General features: G+C 40.6%; 1 pseudogene; it reads right to left on the bottom strand.

The window, feature by feature from the left end:
* Window positions 1-1,613: 1,613 nt before the first annotated feature.
* On the bottom strand, window positions 1,614-24,692 carry LOC139439939 (caspase recruitment domain-containing protein 6 pseudogene; annotated as a pseudogene).
* Between the last annotated feature and the right edge of the window lie 463 nt (window positions 24,693-25,155).

Raw genomic sequence — 25,155 nt, 5'->3', positions numbered from 1 at the left:
CTCATCCTTCTCATCTCCCTTGCCCCATACAAATGAGAAAAAAACGTGAAAATGTCTGTATTAGTTTCCTGTGGCTTCTGCAACAAACTAATACAGAAATTTATTCTCTGTCAGTATCACAGCCTAAAGTAAATATCGGCAGAGCCGTGCTCCCTCAGGAGGCTCTAGAAGGGAATCCGTTCCTTACCTCTTTCAGCCTTTCGTAGCTGCAAGCCTCATAACTCCAACCACTGCCTCTGGGACAGTGCTGTCTTCTTTTTTGTCTGTTAAATTCCCTCTTGCCTCTCTCTTGTAAGGAGTCTTATGATTACATTTACCCCACCCACACCTGGGTAGACTCCCCATCTCAAGACTCAACTTCATCACAACTAAAAAGAACTTTTTCCACGTAAGTTACACTTCAAGGTTTCAGGTATTAGAACTGAAACCTTTGAGTGCCATAGTCAGCCCACTGCAGTGTCTAATCAAATGTCTGACACAGCCAGAACTAAATGCTACCTTCCTTTTCTTTTCCATTTAAGCCTCACCTCCCATATCCCCCTAGTTATCATGGAATATATTAAAACCTATTATAGGGAACCAAAATAGCAAACAGCAAGGCTATTTGGAACATAGAAGGAGGAATTGTAATAGTAGTAAAGCCATACAGAGATGACTTGAAATAATGACTGTTAAACCCTGAGTTTCTATTTAATAACTAGGTAAGAGACTGGTTTTTGTCCTCTTATATATCCCCTTCTTAGATAGGAATAAAACCCCTACGTTAAGCTAGGCCCATGATAACCTGGCATATGGACCATAGGTTATAACTCCCTTATAGTTAGGTGTGGCCTTATGGTTAAGTTCTGGCCAAGGGAATATCAGGAAAGTAATGTGTGCAACAACCCGGAAGTGACCGTAACTAGAGAGACGTGCTCTTTTTCTTTCCTTTTCTCCTTCATGCTGGCAAAAAGGTTGAGATGATATCCACTGTTGGAGGCGCCATCTTGGACCATGAGGCAGAAGCCATGTATTGAGAAGAAAATAAAAGAAGCCTGATTGATTACGCCCTGGACTGCACATTTTTTCTTAGAGAAGAAACTTTTATCTAATTTAAGGCAAAAGTGTTTTTGGGGGGTTTAGGGGTCACTCAAAGACAAACCTTATCTTAGCTAAAACATGTAGCTAAGCATGATGACGAGTAGGCAATCAATATATTTTTGGTCTCTTGCTTTAAAAAAAAAAAGGTCCACAAGCGATGGGCCTCAGAATCACGTTGGATGTTAAACATTCAGCTTTCTCAGTCCTGTGCCAGACCCGTGGTGGACCCCTGGGCCACATTAGGACTTATGGGCCCTTGGCACTTTTGCTTTCATGGACCCTTTAATTAACAAGCTGATTCCTTTTCTTTGATGTTTGATGCCAGCTTTTAAACCCCTCCGTGCCTCTTCCTCTTCTCCCCTACATCTGGGCAAGCTGACAAGGAGGCCCGGGGGCTCCCCACGTTGACACGGGAACACTCACCCTGGCCTCTCCTCTAACTCAATAAGCGCGCAAGCCTGTCTCTCCCTGCTCTCCCAAGGCATTTTCAGGCCAGCCCGGAAAGCCTGCCCTGCTCTGCCAAGGCGGCCTCTTCATGTAAATAGAACTTTTTCACACTCTCTTGGTATGTCCGTGGCATCATCAGTCTGGCCATCCAAACCACCTCTGGCGTGGGGCCCGTTCTGTTGCTGCAGGGCGGTTACAACAGGCCCTTCCTCCATTAATACATATACAAACATATATGCATTCAAAGTCATATTCACGACTGTTGGTATAAAGATGAATATAACCCATTTTTTTTCTTCTGACAAAAAAATTGAAACATTTTCATGGGCTTTTAAAAGTATTGTGGGCCCTGGGCACCCTGTCTTCTGTGCCTAAATGATACGTCAGCCCTGGCAGGGGCGCCTGGTATCTACACTTAAGGGAGTGCCCAGCAGGTTTCATAAACTCTACAACTTGAGAAGTTCTATTCTAAAGCATAGAAATTACACAGAAGAGTAGGTCAATACTTGGTCAATAGATGTCACAGTCAAAAGCAAGAAAAAAAGAACAGTAAAATCTTATGTTTTCTCAACCCAGGTGCCATAGTACACCCACTATGAGCAAGGCTGTCTTCTAGGCCTGTAGAATATTGCAATGAGCAAAATGAAGTTCCTGTCCTCAGGGACTTTTCTGCTGCGTGGTAGTGTGAAAACATGATTATTTACTTAAAACTTTTCGGCAGAAGGGTTAACTGGAAAGGAAGCTTGTCAATGTCACCCTGAAATCAACCTCACTTACTCCCTCTCAGTATAACAATAACAATAATAATGACAATAACAACAATTAAACTCAAAATATTTTGAGTACTTACTGTGTGCCAGGCAGCGTGCTAGACATTCTTTATTCATGGCAAGGCATTCTAACATAAGCAATTGCACCAAGATTTTTTTTTCCTTTTGACCCATTTGGGTATAGTAGAGCACTGCACAGGAAATCAGAATATAGAAACACAAAATCTGATCTGAACATTTGCTAGATGTATGATCTTTAGTAAATCACTTAACTTCCCTTACCTCAGTTTCATTAAATAGGAATATTGTCCTTACACTGTCTTTCCAGAATGGTGGTGAGGATCAGCTGACTTAATACACGTTGAGCAACTAGAACCGTACTTGGCACAGTCATCATTATTACAACTATTTAATATTTTATTATTAAATGATGAACTTAAGTGTATTAGGGTTCTCCAAAGAAACAAAACTGACAGATTTTATATGTGTGTGTGTTTGTATAAATATTAAGAGATTTATTACAGGAACTGGCTCATGCAACTGTGAGGGCTTGCACGTCAGAATTCCGTATGGCAGGCCACAAGTTGGAAACTCAATGAAAATGAAATTGAGTTCCCCAGGAGAAGGTGCAAGTTGGAAACTCCTGGGAAGGTGAAATTGAATTCCCCAGGAGAAGCTGAATGGCTGAAGCAGAGATAGAAATTCTTTCTGACAGCTGAAATCCTTAGTGCTTGCTTTGAGGCCTCCAGCTGATTGGATGAGAAGACCTTCATTGCTGAAGGCACGCTCCCTTGTCCATAATAGACATAATCAGCTGTAGAAGCAATCGATTGACTAATGATTTAAAGTCATCTGTAAAATACCCTCACAGTAACAATCAGGCCAGTGCTTCCTTGACCAACCAACTGGACACCATACCCTAGACAATTTGACACATGAAGTTAACCATCACAGTATGTAAGAAGACATTGTTTAACCTTATAGTATAGATTTCAAAGAGCAGGAAGTTTTTCTTTATGTTACTTTAAATTTTCCTTGAGTAGAAGCCATGCATATTATTTATATCAAATTATTTTTCTTATTCTATCACAGATTAGATTATGGAGCTTAGATTATATTTTATTGCCTAAGTGTTTCATTCTTCCAGCAGCAGAAATCCATAAATATCTACTAGTAAAAATGTGAAACAGGTACTTATGATGCATAATATCTTCCAGTTCTAGGTCAAAAAAATCTAAAATATATTTTTAAATGTTTATAATATCAGATGATATTAACAGCAGATTTAGAATTACATCGTTCCTTTTTTAACCAACTGGATAGAATTACATTGTATGGATATAGCACTGTAATTTACTTAAACTTCCTGGGGTTTTCTAGTCTTTTATAAACAATGTAAGATAGTATATCCATTGGATGGATGTGTATATATATTTGCATATATTAGCAAAAAAAACAGGTAATATAAATTCATCAAGTAAATTTGCTGAGTCAAAGGGTACATAAATTTTGCTTTTATTTTTTATAGATGAAGTCAAATTGCCTTCCCAAACGATTGTAGTAATTTACATTCTCACCAGCAGTGGAAATGCTTGCTTACCCAGCATCTCTATTAACATTAATCTTAAAGACTATAACTGGAAGAGACTGAAGTTAATGGCAAAAAAAATGGTTACTGAATTGCCTGTAAATTTTAACTATGTTTTTCTCATCCTCTACCAAAAAAAAAATTAATAATATAACTGACCTGTATTTAGAGGTCACACTTGGTATGTATTGAGTTATAAAAGAACTTCATCAATTAAAAAAATATTTTTATTAGCTTCTAAAAGGAGGCATTATTTAAGCTCTAAAGAAGACAATATACACAAAGTGTAATACATTAAGTCCAGATTAGAAAGGGATGGACAGGCCTGGTTTTAAATACCTCGTTTGTCGTTGATGTGTAATCATTCAAAAGATCCAGAAGATGGCAGTATGGTGATAGTTTTCCTAAGTTTAAGACCTGAAATTTGGAGTTGGAAAACCTGAAAATATTTAGTCTGCTCTCATTTTTAAAATTTTCTATGTTCTTAAAATGATACGCAAAGCACTAAAGAAAGAAGGGGGGACCTCCTCTCACTCTAGGAGAGTGGAGCTGTGACTGAGTAGAAAGCACACTGAACTGGCAATTAGAGGACGTGCTTCAAATTTAGCCCCTTGGGCAACTAAGTCTCTGCCCTCTCCTAGGGGAAACCATCCCGTGATGTCCACTCCACAAGACCATTGTGGAGATTAATGCCATAAATAGATGGATGTTTGCAGCACACTAAGACCACTAAGGATATAGCCACTATTATTTGATGCAACTCTGTAGGGAGCTACTCAAAGACTTGGAATGAAATTCTTAATTTACCAAAAATAAGTAAAAATTTTTACACCTATTGCACAAAAGGCCTGGGCTATGTCCTAGAGGGGGTTATAAAGACAGCTAGGTGGATGCCATCCTCTCAAGAAGTGGGGAAATAATTACCTAAACAGATAACCAACAGTGCAAGGTCCTGAAGAAAAAAGAGATCCTTGCCAGGTATGTCCTGAGAAGTCTTCATTTAAAATAGAAGGAACCCGTTGGGTGCCCGCCTACCATACGGGAGGTTCCGGGCTCAGGTCCCAGTGCCTCCTAAAAGAAGAGCAAACACCACCTCCCACCACCACAAGCAGATGCCATAAGCCAGCAGATGCCATGGCCCACCGCGAGGAGATGTGGCCCAGGCAGCTGGGCTCTCCCCTCTCACGTGGGAGGTCCCAGGTTCAGTTCCCGTGCCTCCTGGATAAGACAAACAAACAATGAGCAACAGACCAGAGAACCATATGGGCAAGGGGAGATAAATATAGAAAAATAAATAAATCTTAAAATAAATATATATATAAGGAATGAGTCTGATATATAGAGGGGAGAGAAAAGGGCATTCCAGTCAGTCATAAAAGTGTCAAAGCTCTAGGTATGTTTGGAAAGGGTCAATGAACAATTTGGCTTAGCTGAAAATAAGATAAACTGGAGCTGCAATGTGCAAGGCAGAGATTGGCGATAAAAATTACTGACTATATGCCAGTGCTTCTCAAACTAATGTGTATATGGGTCACCTGAGGATTTAGTTCAAATACAGATTTCTATTTAGCAGTTGCTAAGTAGCTCCCTGGGGTTCTGGACTTCTAAAAGGCTATGCCCAGGAGATGTTGATGCCTCTGGACTGGGACCACACTTCCAGTAACAAGGCTATAAATGGAAAGATCCTAAATGTTTTGAAGAAGACATAAAAAATCTGAAGCTGAGAGCAATTGATTCGGGTTGTATTGAAATAAGGAGTATGGAGTTCAAACCAGAGGTAAATGTTTGCATGTTCGGATGCTATGTATCACCAAACATCTTATTATTAAGGTTACTGCTAATAAAAGTATTATTAGGGAGAGGATGTGGTTCAAGCAGTTTAGCGCCTGCTTCCCATATGGAGGTCCTGGGTTGGATTCCCAGTACATCCTAACAAACAACAAACAAACAAACAAAAAACCAACTCAGAGTTGCCGATGTGGCTCAGTGGTTGAGCGCTGGCTTCCTGCTTACGAGGTTCTGGGTTGAATCCCCAGCCCCAGTACCTGAAAAATAAAATAAATAAATAGAAGACAAGGAGGGAATCATGTGCCCAAATCTGCTTGCAATCTTTAAGAAAAAGCCCTATTAGTGACAAAATTACACATCTCTATCCTATTCAGTATCTCTACCAAGGATGCCTTCCTGTCTGCCTTTGATCCCATAGATTTCCTTAAACTTTCATTTTTAAAAACTTCTTTAACTTTGCTAGAGTCCAATGTTACTTCTATTGACCACCTCATCTCACCTCTGCCCTTTTATTTCCTAAAGAATTTCTTCTTCAACTTCCTTACTCCACACTTTCTCTCTTGGCAAATCCATCCTCTTTCTGGAACAATGCTATATTTCAGATCTTCTCCAAAGCACCTCCACATGGATGACCCAGAGCACCCCAAACTCCATATGCTGAAAAGCTATTCAATATTCCACAATAGTCAATATTCCACAACTAGCAGCAGTTTGATGCCTTGCTGAAAATGTGGGAACTCTCAAAGCAACCCATCCTTGCCAATGTTAGGAATCTAGGAAAACACCCAGTCATGGCTGTGTAATAAAAATAAACAGACTCACTGAATTGCCAGAGCCCTCTGTTTTCTCATCCTACTGTTGAGTCCCTCCCAATTCATTCTGCTATGTCTTCAGGAGCTTAATTCCATATATATACATATATAGGTATAGATATATATTTGTGTGTATGTATATATGTATACATTTAGTGTTTCCTCCTTTTAACTGAAGTTTGAATTTCCTCTTAATACATCAACTTCCCTTACAGCCCTTCTTGGGCTGCTCTTCTCCTATCCCACCACATACCACAAAACCAGAAGAAGGACTCAGAATTCTCTTGACCTCACACTTTACAACCATTACTTCTCCACTTTATATAAAACCTCTTCTTTTCAATAACATGAGACTTCCCATGCTTTACCTTCTTTGCAACTGTTATCCATTATCCTCAAAATTATCTTCCCACTTGTACTAAAGACTTTGATACTTACTCCTGTGATCATTCTGAATGGCCATCAAATTCCATAGCTTCATTATTCTTGAGTCTTTTCTACTCCAATTAGCTCCACTCAAAATTCACTTCAGCAGGCTCTACAATAGGTCAAAATCTCAAGAGTCAAATCCTCAAATCACTTGACCTCCCCTTTCCCTTTCAACTGGTCTTTCTTTCTTACTCATAGATCCATGCTTATCTGACCCACACAGTCAATGCCCTAAGCCTCTTAAACTTCAATAACACCTGCCATACAACTTCCAATCAGAGTCAAATGGCCCTTTTAGATCCTACACTCCAGCATCTGTGTGAACATTTCAAGATATAATCACACACCCAGCAGGCTGATGTCACTATAAACCCATAATTTCTACTCTCAGTTAGAGGCTTGGCATCACATTCAAAACTCTTATTTCCTTCCCCTATATCCCCAGGCATTTACTTCAAGTCTGTGTCTCTCTCCTTAGATATCCTAATCAACCTTGAGAGGGGAGTTAGGAGTGAGTGCTTTGGAATCCAAGTATACTGAATCTTCTTAGCTGTTCAACCTTGGTAATGTAATTTAGCCTTTTATTTAATCATTCCAAATGAGATTTATTGAGCACCTTCTGGGTCAAGCATTGTTCTAGATACTGGGAGAATAGTGGTGAGCAAGACAAAGCTGCAGATCCACCGACTGCATGGCTCTTACATTCTAATCTGCAATGGTGAAAGAGAAAAAGTCTAAGAAAATAAACAAACAAGAAGAAAGTGCTTTGCAGAGAATTAGAAGAAGGTGAAATATGGAGTGATGGGTTGATGCCTTGGACTGAGGGGCCAGGGAAGGCCTTTTTGAAATATGGCAATAGTCAATTGTACCAAGACACGGGTAGGGGAAACATTCCAGATGGGGAAAAAGGGGACAACAGAACTTCATTTTAGGAAAGGACAAAGGCCATGTGGCCAGATTCTATGGCCAAGTGGATAAGTGGAATGAAATGAGGTAGGAGAAATAATCAGCCCAGGTCATGTAGTACTTAGCAAGTTAAGTTAAAGAGCTGGCTTTTATTCTAAGAGCAATGAGTTGCCACTGGATTATTTTAACTGGCGAAGTTATAGGGTATGATCTAAAAGTTTTTAAATATCATTCTGACTTGAACACAATCATTCTTAACATCACTTGTGCCTCCTGATATGATACAATAGGAAGAATATAGAACCATCTATGAAGTATTATTGCCAAAAGAATTGAACCTGAATCTAATTAAGCCTCAAGATCCACCTAGCAGTTTATAGGAAATGAAGGGGTTCAAAAAATATGCTTAACAAGACTACTGGGATTTATCAGCTAAATAAAGAATTTGAAATAGTCTATATTTTTTCAGCAAACAAATGGCATGGATAAAAATATAAGTGCTGCTATAGTCTTACAAGAAAATAATGTATTAGGCATATCAAGCAGGTACTATGTGTTTGGATCTGACTTAAATAAACCAACTGCAAGAAACATTTTGAGACAAATGGGGACATATAAACACATTTAATGGTAATAATTAAATTATTAAACAATATTGAGAAATAATTGCTCATGTTTAGGTGTGATTATGGCATTCTGGTTATGCTTTTAAAGCCCTTATCTATTAATAATATATATATACTGAAATATATTAAAATGACATGATATCTTGGATTTGGCTTAAAATACTGAAAAAAAAAAAAGAAAATGTGAGTAGGTAAGAGAGATAAAACAAGATTGATAAAGTATTGATAACTTTTGGAGCTTCTGTGATGGGACTAACAGGGCTCATTACACTATTCTATCTTGTGTAGATTTTTAACTTCTATGAATGTAGACACATACCTCACTCTGGCTAAAATGAAGAGAATAGGTGGTAGAGAGGTGAAATAGAGTCAGGGAAGCCAGTTAGGAGACCTTTGAGTGGCTCACATAGGAAAGGGTGCTGATTTGCTTTGGTCTTGTGGTAATGGAGATGCTGGAGAAGTGGGTGGACTCAAAATACTATGCAGATCAAGTGACAAGATTGGGTGATTTGGGGAGAAGAGAGAAGAAGCACTACAGGATAGCTCCTGAGTTTGGGGCATTATGATTATCAGGTGGCAGTGCAATTTACTGAGATGGAAAGAAGAGAGTGGTGCAGGTTTGGGAAGAGATGGTGAAATTTAGAGTTCTCTTTTGTTCATATTAATTCTGAAATGACTATTAGGCACTGTTTAAGTCTGCTAAAAACTACCAAAAGCAATATACTTGTGGCAGTTTGAGACTATTTAAGAATCCCAAAAAGAGAAAGATTATGTTTGTAAACTGGTCTGTTTCTCTAGGTGTGATACCCTTTAACTATATTAAATTCAAAAGTTTTTAAGTTTACTTGATAAAATCAATTTAGGATTTTTGATTCAGCCAGGTGAGTAGAGCATGGCTCAAGGTGAGTCCCTGCCCTCTTGATGGGCTGATATAAATGGACACTCACTCAAGAAGAGAGAGACAGAGCTCTGTCATGTTTGAACCTGGGGCTCTGGAGAGAGCTGAGCCACTCACATGATAGTTTGCAGCTGAGCAGCCGAGAAAGACTGGAAAGAAATGAATCCTATGCCCAAGACTGATATAGGAAGCCCTGGGAGACAAGCCCTATGCCAGCCTTCACCTGATTTCAGAAGAAGCTGAGCCCACAGAGCCTTAAGAGGAAAAAGAAAGGAGAGACCAGGCAGAGATGACCCCTCATCTTGTTTCAACACATGCCATCTGACTTTGGTGAGAAAGTACCTCTTATGGTACCTTGAATTGGACTTTCCATGGCCTTGGGACTATAAGTTTTTACCCCAAATAGATACCCTTTATAAAAGCCAGCAGATTTCTGGTACTTGGCATCTGCATTCCTTTGGCTGACTAATACAATACTAGAAATGGGTTGACTTTTACAAAGGGGATTTTATTAGGTTGCAAGCTTACAGTTCTGGGACAAGAAAGTGTCCATATGAAGGCATCATCAGGCAGTACTTTCTTTCAAAGACAAGCACATGGAGACATCTGCTGGTCTCTCCCTTCTCTTCCAGGATTTGTTGCTTCAACATCTGGCTTCTTCTCTCCCCCATTCCCGTGACATCAGCTCCTTGCTCTCATGGAATTCTCTCTCTGCTACTGTGGCTTTTTTCTCTCAGCTTCTGTATTTTTCTCTCCATATTCATCCAATTTATAAAGGTCTCCAGTAAGAGGATTAAGACCCACCCTAAGCCAGGCCTTATTGAAGTAATCTAATGAAAATGCCCTTAACCAAAGTGACCTAATCAAAAGGTCCCATGTACAATAGGTTCGCCCCCACAGGAATGGGTTAGCTTTAAGAACATGATATTTTGGGGTCCACTCAGCTTCAAACTGTCACAGGTACCTTTAAAAAAATAGCAGATAAACAATTGGCTGGAGTTCCCAGCAGGTCAGAAAGAGAGGTAGATTTGGCCAGAGTCATGTGATAACATGGGACTGAGAGATGTCACTGAAGAAATGAAGAAATAGTGAAGGAACCTCAAGAAAGACATTTAGAGACTGAGCAAAGGAGAAGATAGCAGAACAGCAATGTCCCCATCTGTAGAAAAGCGTTGTGATGGGGCTATTGAAAGGACTATATATGTTTCATATTTACAGGTCTGTTTGGCACATTTTAATTGTTCAATAGCCATTATTCATCTTTTCCCCATTCACTTTCAGCAGATGACTTCTCCTCCTACTTCCCTGAGAAAAGCAGAAAATAAAATAACATGAGTTAGAAAATGGAAAACTGAAGGTTAACTTGTGAAGAATTGGTAAAAAAGGATGTGTATTAATCTTTGGAAATGAATAGAAAAGGTGAAAGCACAGCATAATGTTTGTAACAACTAGTACTATTATGTGGGTATGACAGTGGTTTAAAGGGAAAGTCTAAGATCATGTATACTAATAAAAGCAAAGCTAAAAAAATGTAACATGGGAATGTTTAGCATATTAATACCACATGTGAAGTATGAATATGGGTAAAATTGCATATATAAGACCATTTTTCTTTGAAATTGTACTAATATACGTTAATAGTACAAGATGTTAGTATCAGACCAAAAAAATATGCTAAGTGAAAGAAACCAGATACAAAGTACTATATATTGTATGATTCCATTTATATAAAATGTAAATACAAGTCAATTTATAAAGATGAAATTAGATTAGTGGTCATGTAAGACTGGGAAAGAATAGAAGGATTAAAAGATGACTCCTAAGAGGTGTGGAGTTTTCTTTTTGGAATAATAAAATTATTCTAAAATGTTTTGTGGTGATGAATGCACAACTATGCGATTATACCAAATACCATTGATTGTACACTTGGGATGAATCATATGCTCTATTAACATGTATCAATAAAATTGATCTGTTTTTAAAAAAATGCTATTAGGAGGCAACTGCATCAACTTCCTGCTCCCCACTCTCTACCCTGCTTATAAGTCTATCATCGATTTCCTCCTCCATCGTGGGTCAGAAGAAGACAAATTCCCCTTCCTCTTCAATGTTCACCTTGAGTCTATATTCCCATGACTTCCCAGACATGGCCCTACCAATTATGACATTCTGTCTTATACTTTTGGTTTTCCACCCCGACCCCTGCACTTTTTTGCTTCTTTCTTTCTCTAAGCCTATTAACATGAGTTCATGCTATCTTTTTTTTAAGTCTTCTTTATTGCTTACAATGATTATTCTCTAAAAAGTACCTCTCAAACTTTAGTCTGTCTATGAAATAACAAAATGTCTTATTAAATTGCAGATTCTCATTGAGTAGGTAAAGGGGGTTGCAGGGCTGAGATTCTCCTGAGAGCTGATGCTGATGCTCCCGGTCCTCAGAACCCACTTTTACTTTGAATAGGAAATCCCTGGAGCAGGGGTTCTCAACCTTGACTGCGTACTGGAGTCAGCTCCAGCGCTTTAAGGATAGCTGATGTCTGGGTGCCATCCCAGAGACTCTGAGGTGTTCGTTATCGGCTGTGGGTGGGGCATCCTGGTTTGTTTGTTTTGTTGTTGTTTTTTTTCCACAGCATATCTCTCTATTTTTTTTTAAAATGTTACAATCAAAATATATAAGAGGTCCCATATGCTCCCCCACCCCACTCCTCCCACATCAACAACCTCTTTCATCACCGTGGCACATTCATTGCATTTGGCGAAAACATTTTGGAGCACTGCTGCACCACATGGATAATGGTTTACATTGTAGTTTACACTCTCCCCCCAGTCTACCCAGCGGGCCATAGCAGGACATACAGTGTCTATCATCTGTCCCTGCAGTACCACCTAGGACAATTCCAAGCCCTGAAAATGCCTCCACATCATATCTCTTCTTCCCTCTCCCTACCCTCAGCAGCTACCGTGGCTACTTTATCCACATCAGTGCTACAATTTCTTCCATTACTAATCACAATGGTTCCATAGAAGAATATCAGTAAGTCCACTCTAATCCATATTCTATTCCTCTAGCCCGTGGACCCTGGGATGGTTATGTCCACTCCACCTCTATATTGAGAAGGGGCTTAGATTCCACATGGATGATGGATGCAGTTCTCCTGCTTGCAGTTGTAGGCACTCTTGGCTCCCTGGTGTGGTGATTGACCTTCTTCACCCCCGTTAGCTGGGTGGAGTAAATCCAATAAACCAGAGGGTAGGAGTTGCAAGTCTGTTGAGGCTCAAGGCCTGGCTGTCACATGGACAGTCCAGAGATTCAGGTCTCCTGAGTATACACCAACCCCAGCAACAACCACAGGTCCAGTGGTGACAAAGTGACAAAAGAGGCATGTGTAGAAAGGTCACTTCTGAGTCCAACTGCATCACATTCAAGAACACAAACTCCAGAGTAGGGCCAACTAACCTGGCACTGAAATCCAGAGCCATCTGCCATGACCGTAGAAACTGTGGGTCTCTATAGCCCTCAGGAGAACCAGTACCTGGGGTTGTAACTACTTTGGCTGTCTCTGGTACCCTGCTGAGCTGTGCATAAGCATTACCCCATTATATGGAATGTGAATAAAATCATTAAAGAAAAAAAACTCAATTGTACAAGTTAAATTAGAATCATGGGGCTAATATTTAGATTCTGTAGTAAGTCAAATTTTCTTAAAATGTTACAACTTTTTAAAATATGAACTACACAATGAACATCCCTAAAAATAATATAAAATAATTAATTTTATTGGTTTTTAGTTCATTTTATACACATATATGTAAAGGTCCAATGAGAGAATTTTATCACCCAAGCAAATTGGGGTTACTATCGCAAGCAAGTTGATTTAACTACCCCAAATACATAGACTTATCGCTAAGCAAGCTGACACTGGACCAGAATTTTTTTTTTACTTGGGTGCCTCTGGAGCAGCAAATCTCTAAAGCAATTTTTCTTGCAACACAGAGAGGATCTGAGTCCCATTTTTTGGTCACTGTGCAATTACAGACTCCAAATCCATTCTCCTCCAACTGGGATTGTTTCACAGCCCCCAGTCCCTGGATTCCAGTTACATATTACTTAATTCCTTAAGGCTAGATCTAATTAGTGTATTTACTGATTGATTCTAGTCTTAATTCTTTACATATTTTTCCTCTCAATTAGGAACACAACTCTTATAGACATATGTGCGTATCTTTTTGTGGCAGTAGTCTTTTCCATCACTGCAACTCTTCTGGTTACTATGTGATAAGAATGACCTGGGTAAAGGATATATTTTATAGGTCCCTGGAGTAAGCACTTTAATGCTTCCCTACACTCTTGGGCCCTGCTCTTGAGTTGTACACCTTGGCCTGTGAAGGTCTGGTCTTGGATGGCTTAAATTGAGAGGATCTGGACTGAATGAGCCCAGATTGAGAGGGCTTAGAGTGATTGGGTTTGGAATGGGAGGATTTAGGTTGGGAGGGTTTGGGCTAAATGGTTTTATTAGAGTGGGTTTAGGTTGAGATGGCACAGGTTGGCAGGGTTTAGGCTGGGGATGCTTGACCTAACATGGATTGGGTAGAGTGGGTAATATTTTGCTGTTAGTCAGGGGACAGTGTCCTATTTGGAAAGCTGGATTGAAAGTCTCAGCCTGTGTTTTCAGCTGAGCTCCTTGTCGAGAGGCAGGTCTTAAGGGCTTTCCTATGACCGTTGTTTGATGATAGGGAACTTTTGTATGGGATGTTGTTCTGGTAAATTTTCCAGTTGCTTCAGCTGGCTGTGTTCCCAGGCCATAGGTTTTTCTAGGCTGTTACTTCCCAACTGTTCCAGCTGGCCATGAGCCCAGGAATTGGAAGTGACCTACCTGGGAGACCAGTAACCCAGACCTTTCAGGAACTCCCATTGTTTGTGATCTCTCAGGCCAAGCCCATAAATGCTGAAAAATAATTCTTGGTGGTCTTGCAAGTATTCCATTTCTGTGATGTGCCTGAGCAGATATTGAAAATTTCATGACTCTTTCAACTAAAAATCTCCGGGGTTGGGAATATTGAAAACCAAAATTTTTATGTCCACCATGGGCCTTTGTAATCTGAAAGTCCAAAGGGTGGAACTACTTAGACCTCTGCTAGTAGTTTGACCAAAAATGGGATCCCATAAACCAAGGGGTATGTGGGGATACCTGGTTAAAGTTATCTCCAATTCTGGTCAGTAAATGCCAGAAGTTTTGTGCATAAGACATGAATATTGGGGTGGGGTAGAAATTCTGAAGATTCTCACTGATCCCTCATCTAATCCTAGCCTCTCCTAAAGATATCTGAGCTGGAGGAGAGGGTAAGATGGCAGCAGAGTAAAGAGCTTCAAGAGTCGGCTGGTTCTACAGGGCAGTTAGTAATCATACAGTGCTATCTAAAGCACCTGTTTGGGGGACCCAGGAGATCAGAAGATCATCCTGAAACATCCTTGAAAGAATGGAAGTAGGAGACTGCCCATATGCAGGGAAGATTTGTGAGTGCTTCACTCCACACTTCAGAGGCAATTGTCCAACCTCCACTGGTGGTGCAAGCCTCTTAGGAGCTGTTCCATGGCTGGAGTTGGAAGCTACATTTCCCAAAATAATGGGAGGGGAGGAAAATATGGTCAGGCACTGATAAGCCACTGATTAGTAAATTCAGCTGACTAAAGAATAATCCTAAGAACAGCTGAAATTTGAACCTGTCCAAGTCAGAAAGAGGCCAGTAGCTACCATTTTAACTCTGCCCCATGCTTGAGGGGAAGCATGGCTGATTGAAACTCACAGTGATGATAGGGACTGGCTTCTTTCCACCCAGATTGGACTGCAGGCCTAGCTGAGGCCCAGCCCCACCTCTGGCAGGGAAGAAGTTGGCAGGACCCAAACTAGCTTCTCTGGGCAATTGCAGGTGCTCTCAATCTATTCAGACTGGATAGTCAGACGCCTAGGGCGCCTTTTTATCCCCACACCACAATTGAATAGGAGGGGAGCTGTGTTTCCTCAGCCTGTCTAGGCATCTGTAGGTGCTTTGGGCTAACACAGACTGTATGGTCAGACACGTGGGGCTCTATCCCTTCCCGAAAGGATAGGATGGAGTTAGTGTTTCCTCAGCCTCCCTGGGCAACTGTAGGCACTTTTGGCCTGCACAAACTGAACTGTTGGACACCCATGGCTCCACCCTCAACACCAACAGGACAAGAGAGAGACAGTGCTTCCCCAGCCTCTCTGGGTAACTAAAGGTATTTCAGCCTCCATGGACTGATTTGTTGGGCACCTTCTATTCCACAGGATAGGAGGCAACTAATGATTCCCAGCCTCTCTGGGTAACTGCTGGTGTTTTTGACCTGCATGAACTGGTTTGTTGAGCACCTGGAACTCCACCCACCTCATAGGATAGGAGGGAGCTAGTGTTTCCCCAGCCTCTCTGGGCAACTTCAGATGCTTTCGGTCTGTACAGACTGGATACTCAGACACCTTTAGCTCCATCCCTACTCCCCAATAGGATAGGAGGGGTTCTGTAGGGGTTCTGTCTTTCCTCAGCTTCCCTGGGCAACTGTAGATGCTTTTAGCCCAAACAAATTAGATTGTTGGCAAACTGGAGGGTCCATCCCCACCCCTGGCAGGGAAAGAGAAGGGCCAGAGATACATTAATATACTTGGTCAGTTTTGACTTGCATGGCATAATTTGCTGCCCACACCTGCAGCTCCATCCCTGCCCAGGCAGGAGAGGAAGGGGTGTAAAGCTTCATCAGGCTCTCTGAGCAACTACAGATGGCCCTGCCGTGCACAGCTTGGATTACACACACAGCTGCAGCTCTTTCCCTACCCCTGGCAGAGGAGATGTGTAGAAGAAACTTCACTGGTTTGTGGAGCAACATGGGTAGATTCAGCCTTCACAGTTTACGGTGCCAAATACTTTGGCTCCCACTACACAGCCAGCATGGGAGAAAGGGCAAGCAAATCCTAACCTAAAGAGAGAAACTGTGCCCAGAACAAATACATTTAGTAAGCCAGATGCCAAGACACCACAAAAATTTAGTCCATATCAAGAATCAGGAAGATATGTCCCAGACAAAGGAACAAGACAAGCCTCCAGAAGACATAAAGGAGTTGAGACAACTAATATCAACTAATAGATGTTTAAACAAATCTCCTTAATAAATTCAATGAAATGGAAAAAAAGATTAAGGATATTAAGAAGACACTGGGTGAGCACCAAGAAGAATTAAAGCATACACAGAAAAATAGCAGATCTTATGGGAATGCAAGGTACAATAAATGTAATTAAAAATACAATGGAAGCATAACACAACAGATTTGTGCCGCCTCTAGCTGAGGCTCCAACAGTAGCTAAGCAAGATGGCTGTGGATGCTAGAAAGATTGCTAGCCAGCTGCTCCAACTGCCACAGGCTCAGGAAGGATCCATGACGATGAATGTGAAGTTGGAGGAGGACCACCCCAGGAATCAGGTTCTCAGTTTTCCAGAGAACGAATCCCCTGCCTGGGAAATCTTCAGGTAGCAGTTCAGACACTTCTGCTACCAGGATTCCCTGAAGCCCTGCCTGGCCCTGAACCATCCTCAGAAACTCTGCCATTAGTGGCTCAGGCCAGAGACCCACACCAAGGAGCAGATCCTGGAGCTTCTGGTGATGGATCAGCTCCTGGCCATCCTTCCAGGGCACCTCCTGGGTGTGGGAGCATCTCTAGAAAGTGGGGAGGAGATGCTGACCATGCTGGAGGATCTGAAAAGGAAGATGCTGCTTGTCTCCAGGTCATAGCCTGTATTCTTGAACAGAAAGTCCTTTTGCAGACAGTGACAACTCACACATCAAATAAAGAATCTTCTCACACCTGGGTTCAGCTCCCAGAAACTCAGTTCAAGGGAAAAGGACCTGAACCCCAATCTTCAGAAGAAAGAGATGATGATATGAGACCTGAAAACACAATGTCACACACAAAGCAGGAACTCTGTGAAGAATTGGAACTATCTAAGGAGGAGTGCAATGAACATCATAAGACTAAGTCTCAGAGTGCCTAGTACAGTGAACACTGAGCTTAATGGCAGTTTGGAATGCAGGATTGAGATGCCACAATTGAAACAATATATAAATGTGATGAGTATGAGAAAACCTTCCCTGGATAAGGGGCCTTCAGCTGTATTGGAGGATTCCACTGGGGAGAAGCCATACCCATGTTCAGAATGTGAGAAGGCCATCATCAGAAGAGCAGAAATTACACAGGGGCTTCACAGCAAGGAAAAGTCCTATCAGTGTGAAGACTGTGGCAAAGGCTTCAGTAAGAAGACAGGCCTCTTCCAACATCTCAGAATCCATACTGGAGAAAAGCCCCATCAGTGCAGTAAATGTGGCAGATGTTTCCATTGGAGATCAGTTCTGATAAAGCCTCCACACTAAGAAGTAGCCTTTTGAATGTTTGGATTGTGGAAAAGCCTTCTGCGTAATTCTGACCTCACTGAACACATATGCTTCCACAAGAAAGAGAAACTTTATGAGTGTAATGAATGTGGGAAAGTCTTCAGATGCATTCAAACCTCATCGAGCATCAGCAAATTCACAGTGAAGAAAGACCCTATCAATGTAATGTGTGTGGAAAAGCCTTCATTCAGCATGCAGAACTTAATCAACACCAGAAAATCCACACTGGAGAGAAACCTTTTGAATGTCTCATATGTGGACATGCCTTTAGCAGGAGCTCAGAACTCATAATATATTAGAGTCTACTCAGGGGGAAAACCTTGTGAATGTGCCAAGTGTGGAAAAACCTTTAGTGTGAGCTCAACCCTGATCACACATCAGAGAAGTCACACTGGAGAGAATCCCTATAAATGTGACAAATGTGGTGAAACCTTCGGTCAATGTTCAGGCCTTTATAAACACAAGTTAGGAGGGAAGCATGGAAAGGCTCCTGAGTCAAGAAAATATAAGTGTGATGAATGTGGGAAAACTTTCACCAGGTCAACTGGCCTGAGGAACTACACAAGAATCCACACTGGGGATAAGACCTACCAATTTCCTGAGTGTGGGAAGACTTTCACAAGGGGAGAGCATCTTGTTGAGCATCAGGGGTTTCACAAATAAAGTGAAATCCTATCAGTGAAAAGAATGTGGCAAAGCCTTTAGTCAGAAGACAGGTCTTAGTCACCATCTCAGAATCCACAAAGGAGAGAAAACTTTTGAGTGTTATGAATATGGGTGAGCATTCAGCAGAAGAAGTCAGATCTCAATAAACATAAGAGCATCCACTCCGAGGAAAAACCCTGTACATGTGAAGAGTGTGTGAAGGCCTACGGGCAGGGAGAAATGCTGATCCAACATCAGAGAAGTCACATTGTCCTAAGCCCTGGGAGTGGAGTGGGTGGGAAGAAGCTTGTGGTGGAAGCTCAGGTATGATTAGGGTTACAGGTACAAGTCTTTTTCCACAGGACCAGATCCTTTGCCAGGAGGCCATAACAGATGATCAGGCTATGCACGTAGCCTAAGGAAGCACTGTGAAAGTTCATTGCTGGCCTTCTCACAGGAAGGTAAATGCAGGCTGGCTTGACTTGTCTAAGGAGATTTTTTTTAAAGCTTTGGCAAGATCTAAAACAAAGTGATAGTGACATAACTGGGTACTAACTTCTTGTAATAAACCAGCCATATTTGGGACTGCTACATTCAGCGTGGTGTTACTTTAATGTATGATAATCTACTGTTATGCACCACCCCTGGCAGCCTCCAATGGCCTTTAACCTTTAACTTAGGCCTAGGTCACACAGGCACCTATGTGCTGAGGACTTAGGGCCCCCTCACACCTACAAAACTCATTCTATAATGCCAATATCACCCTAAAACCAAAGCCAGATAAAAATATTATGAAAAAAGAAAATTACAAACCCATTTCCCTAATGAATGTGGATGCAAAAATCCTCAACAAAATACTTGCTAATTCAATCCAACAGCACATTAAAAGAATTATTCATCAAGATCAAGTGGGTTTTATACCAGGTATGCAAGGATGGTTCAACACAACAAAACCCATCAGCACAAAATACCACATTAATAAATCAAAGAAGAAAAATCACATGATCATGTCCATTGATGCAGAAAGGCATTTGACAAAATACAGTAGCCTTTCTTGATAAAAATACTACAAAGATAGTAATTGAAGGGCATTTTCTCAACATAATAAATGTCATATATGAAAAGCCCAGAGCTAACATTGTACTTAGTGCTGAAAGCCTGAAAACTTTCTGTTTGTGATCAGGAACAAGACAAGGATGCCCACTGACACCACTATTGTTCAATATACTGCTAGAAGTTCTAGGTAGAGCAATCAAGCAAGGAAAAGAAATAAAAGGCATCCAAATTGCAAAGGAAGAAGTTAAACTTTCATTATAGGCAGATGATATGATCCTATACCTAGAAACTCCCAAAACATCTGCAACAAAGTTGCTAGAGCTAATAAATTGTTTCAGCAGAATGGCACGATACAAGATTAATGTGCAAAAATCAATAGTGTTTCTATACACTTTTTTTTTCAAGATTTATTATTTTTATTTATTTCTCTCCCCTCCCCCCCCCCCCCACCCCAGTTGTCTGTTCTCTGTGTCCATTTGCTGTGTGTTCTTCTGTGTCCGCTTCTATTCTTGTCAGCAGCCCCGGGAATCTGTGTCTCTTTTTGTTGTGTCATCTTGCTGCGTTAGCTCTCCATGTGTGCAGTGCCACTTCTGGGCAGGCTGAACTTTCTTTCATGCTGGTCGCCTCTCCTTACAGAGCGCACTGCTAGCGCATGGGGCTCCCCTACGTGGGGGACACCCCTGTATGGCAGGGCACTCCTTGGGCACATCAGCACTGTGTGTGGGCCAGCTCCACATGGGTCAAGGAGGCCCTGGGTTTGAACTGTGGACCTCCCATGTGGTAGGCAGATGCTATAACCATTGAGCCAAGTCCACTTCCCTCTATACACTTATAATGCACAATCTGAGAAGGAAGTCAGGGGAAAAAATCCATTTACAATAATGACTAAAATAATCAAATATTTAGGAATAAACCTAACCAAGGCCATAAAACACTGTATTCAGAAAACTATAATGCATTGCTAAATGAAATTTTAAAAGACCTATATAAATGGAAGGACATTCCATGAACACTAAATATCAGTAAGATGTCAATCCTACCCAAATAGATATACAGATTCAATACAATCCTGATAAAAATTCCACCAGCATTTTTAAAAGAATTGGAGGGCACAATTATCATATTTATTTGGAAGGATAAGTGGTTTGAATAGTCAGAAACATCTTAAAATGGAAGAACAAAGTTGGACTTAAAATCATATTACCTAGGTACAGTGGTAAAAACAGCATGGTACTGGCATAAAGATAGACACATAGACCAAGGGAACCAAATTTATGGTTCAGAAACAGAACCTCACAACTATGGTCCTCACAACTATAGTCAAATGATTTCTGACAAGGCTGTGAAGTCACCCAGCTGGAGCAGAAGAGTCTATTCAGTAAATGGTGCTGGGAGAACTGGATATCCATATCCAAAAGAAGGAAAGAAAGAAGACTCCTATCTCATACCTTACACAAAAATTAACTCAGAATGCATGAAAGACCTAAATATAAAAGCCAGAACTATAAAGCTTCTAGATGAAAATGTAAGGAAACATCTTCAAGACCTGGTGGTAGGTGGTTGATTCTCAAACCTTACTCAGAAAGCACAAGCAATGAAAGAAAATATGGATAAATGGGACCTCCTCAAATTTAAACACCTTTGTGATTCAAAGGACTTCATCAAGGTAGCCCACTCAAAGGGGGAAATTATTTGGAAATCGCATATCCAAACAGGGTTTGATTTCCATTCTATATAAAGAGATCATACAAAACAATAATAAAAGATCAAGCAAGCCAATTTAAAAATGGTCAATGAATGCACAATATTGTGATTATACTAATAGTCATTGATTACATCCTTTGAATAGAGCATATTGTATGTGAATATATCTCAGTAAGATTGTTTAATAAATTGTGCAAAAATAGCCAGAAATAGTAGCCAAGTACACCAAGGGAAACAGAGAGAGATTGAGAGCTGAAAACTTTTCTTGTTTGTCTGTTTATTGTTTATTATTATTGAAATAATGAATATGTTCTTTAATGATTGAAGGGATGAATACACAACTATACGATTATAGCAGTTATCATTGGTAGTACACTTTGGATGAAATGTACGTTTTATTAATATGTAGCAATAAAATTAATTTGTTTAAATTTAAAAAATGGTCAAAAGACTTAAAATGGCATTTCCCAAAAGAGGAAATACAAATGGCCAAAAAGCACAAGAAAAAATGTTCATTATTACTAGCTATTAGGGAAATGCAAATCAAAATGACAATAAAATATCACCTCACAGCATGAAAAAAAAAAAACAGAAGATAGTAAGGGTTAGAGAGGATGTGGAGAAATAGGAACAGTTTTCACTGTTGGTGGGACTACAGAAGGGTGCAGCTTCTGTGGAAGACAGTTTGGTGGTTCCTCAGGAAGTTTAATATAGAACTGCCACATGATCCAGCAATTCCTCTACTAGGTATTCCTAGTATCCTTCAGTATCCTAAAGAACTGAGAACAGTGATGTGAATAGACATTCACACATCAATGTTCATAATGGCATTATTAACAATTGCCAGAAGATGGAAACAACCATAAGTGTCTATTGACTGATGAATGGATAAATAAAATGTGGTGTATGTATGATGGAATACTATGCTGCTGTAAGAAGAAATGAAATTGGGATGCATATGATAATGGATGAATCTTGAAGACATTATGCTAAATGAAATAAGCCAGACACTAAAGAACAAAAGCATAGTCTCACTAATATGAACTAAATATGAAGAATAAATGCATGGAGTTAAAATCTAAAGAATAAGTTATTAGTATGTAAGAGGAGAGCTGAGAAGGGGGACTGAGGTTTTAATTAACTTGACTGTAAAAATGTGGAAATAGAGTTGATGATAATATCTTATATAACTTTGTACTACTCACCTTATAGTGAGTAGATTTAATGCTACTGATTTAAAAATGGAATTGTGGCTGGAAAGGGTACTATAGGGATGTAAATATCAATTGAATAATCTAGGGATTGAATAATTTAGTGAACACAGAGGTGGATGAGAATTGTGGTTAATACAAATGGCAGGCGGAAACAGATGTGGCTCAAGCAGTTGGGCTCCCATTTACCATTTGGAGGTACAAGGTTCAATTCCCGGGCCTCCTGGTGAAGGCAAGCTGGCCCACATAGTGAGCTGGCCCACACAGAGTGCTGGCCCATGCGGGAGTGACCCCCACGCAGGAGTGCTACCCAACACACAGAGCTGGCACAGCAAGATGATGCAACAAGAGACACAGAGGAGAGACAATAAGAGATGTAGCAGAAAAGGGAACTGAGGTGGCACAAGAGAATGATCACCTCTCTCCCACTCCGGAAGGTCCCAGGATCAGTTTCTGGAGCTGCCTAATGAGAATACAACAGACACAGAAGAACATGCATTGAATGGACACAGAGAGAAGACAATGGGGATGGGGGGTGGGGGAGAAAATAAATAATCTTTTTTAAAAAATTCAAATGCAGGGATGTGCTTCTGTAAACTAGAACAGATGTACATCACTATTGCAGGGTGGTGGGAATGTGGAGAAGCATGGGAAAAATACAATTAATGTAACCTACGGACTAGAGTCAACAGGAAAACTGTAATATTCTTACATCAATGCCAAAGATGTACTGTGTTAATAATAGGGGGGTATGGAAAAAATATACCAAAGATACATTATCGACATAGTAAGTGGTAATAGTCCGATGATATTATTTCATAATTTGTAACAAATGTTCCACAACAATGTAGTGTCTTGGTGGAGGTGTGTTATATAGGCATTCCACACATGTGCACAAGTGTTTTGTAAGTTCACTTCACAATTATACTATATTAAATAAATAATTAATTAATTAATTTGAAAAAAAAACAAAAGAAACAAACATCTGAACTGGGATATTGGAAGGGTTTTTGGCTGACTCTGTCTTTGTTGTCCCTCACATTTAGTTATTCCAGCCATGTTTTCACTAGGGGGAAGCTGAATACCTTCAGCATTCTCATAGTCTTCACTCACCTGGATTCCCAATTCCCTGGCCAGGAAAGCCATGTTCTCCACAGACACACACTTGAGTGAAGAGCTCATCACTTCCTGAAGGGCTGCTTGAAGTCCTTCCATGTTCTTCCCTCTATCTCCAGCTTCCTCCACCTCCAAAAACAGTAGCTGCGGTGGCTTCAGTTTCATTATCTTCTGGAAAATCTGAACCTCCTCACTCCCCCTGGCCTGAGTACTGAGGACAAAGTAGCATCTTTCAATGGTAGTTTCTCCTAAAAACATTAGCAGGTTCCATTCCTTCTTCCCTGGTAGTCAGTGAAAAAAACACGGCTGAGGAAATTTCCAACCAAAAGCCAAACTGTGTCCAGAAGCTTTCTAAATTTCCTCGAAGGTTGGCAACTGCAACAGGTTTTTGAAAAAAAAAACTGGGGTTTTCCTTTAGATGATCGCTATCAGAAAAACACCAAGTTATCTCAACCAGGCCATCGGAGATTTGCCGGGGAAGAACCAAATGGACGAATCCTGATGGAGAAAGATTTTGCGTGGTTTCAGCGGGGCAGGGCAGAGCAGTGTGTTGAGAATTCTGGATTTGGAGAAGCTACAGCATCCTAGATGCACAAAAGTGATGACAGGCATCTTCATGAGAATCAGAAAGTTTTCTGTATCCCTTGCAGAGTCTCCTGAGGACTGTGTGGGCTGCTTCTTCACAATGTCCTTCAAGGCCCCCGGAGGTATTAAGATGCTTTTGTTATTTTCTGAATCTGTCAGGAGCAGGGGAAGAGCAAATTGGCATCGATACATGTTTGGCATGACTTCACGTTGCAAAGAGCTGTCTGAACACAGCATGGATGCACACAGGACATCAAGGGGATTAATGGTCTCTATGTCTTCAAGTTCCAAATTCTCTATTCCAGTCAGCAATTCCCCTTTGCTAGCCTCAGCCAGAATCCTGTGCCTGAGGATCGACTCTCTAACTGGGACATTCAGTGTTTGAACTTTCATCAGGAATTCCAGGTTAAGTCTCCTGAAGTCTCAGGTGTCCACTTAAAGCCATGGTCTAAGGTAAATTGATTAACAAACTCTGGCAGAAGCTTTCTGCTCCTATCCATGTTCAAATGTGACAGGACATCTTCAAACACCTTTTTCTTTTCCCTGTAGGAAAAAAACTGCTCAGTAAATGCCATGTTCCAAGTCTAAGCTCTCACCACTGACTTTTAAAATTAGGTAAGGAAATGACATTCTCACAAAAGTCTGCTTTCACCACCCTGCCATTTGCATTTCCCTTCTAAGAGATATGTCAATAAGGTATGTTTGATTCTCATCCTTTTTCTAAACAATTTTCAACATTTGCATGCACACTGTATTACTCAGGGTTCTCTAGGGAACAGAATCAACAAGAGATATCTGTCAATAGTAAGAAATTTTATCAGAGTGTCTCACATGACCATGGGGATGCATAAGGACAAGTTCCACAGGCAGGCTGCAACCAGGGCTCCAATGAAAGTCCAGTGAAGGTTCTTGATGAGTTCTGAGAGATGTTGCCTGTCCAAAGACGAGCTGAGAAATTCTCACTCAATGCTGGAATCACTTCCCCTTTTAAGGCATTCAACTGATTGGATAAAGCATCACTCATTGCTGATGGCAATC

The sequence above is a fragment of the Dasypus novemcinctus genome, chromosome 2 (genome assembly GCF_030445035.2).
Source record: "Dasypus novemcinctus isolate mDasNov1 chromosome 2, mDasNov1.1.hap2, whole genome shotgun sequence".
NCBI lineage: Eukaryota > Metazoa > Chordata > Mammalia > Cingulata > Dasypodidae > Dasypus > Dasypus novemcinctus.
This window is presented reverse-complemented; position numbering and strand designations above follow the sequence as displayed.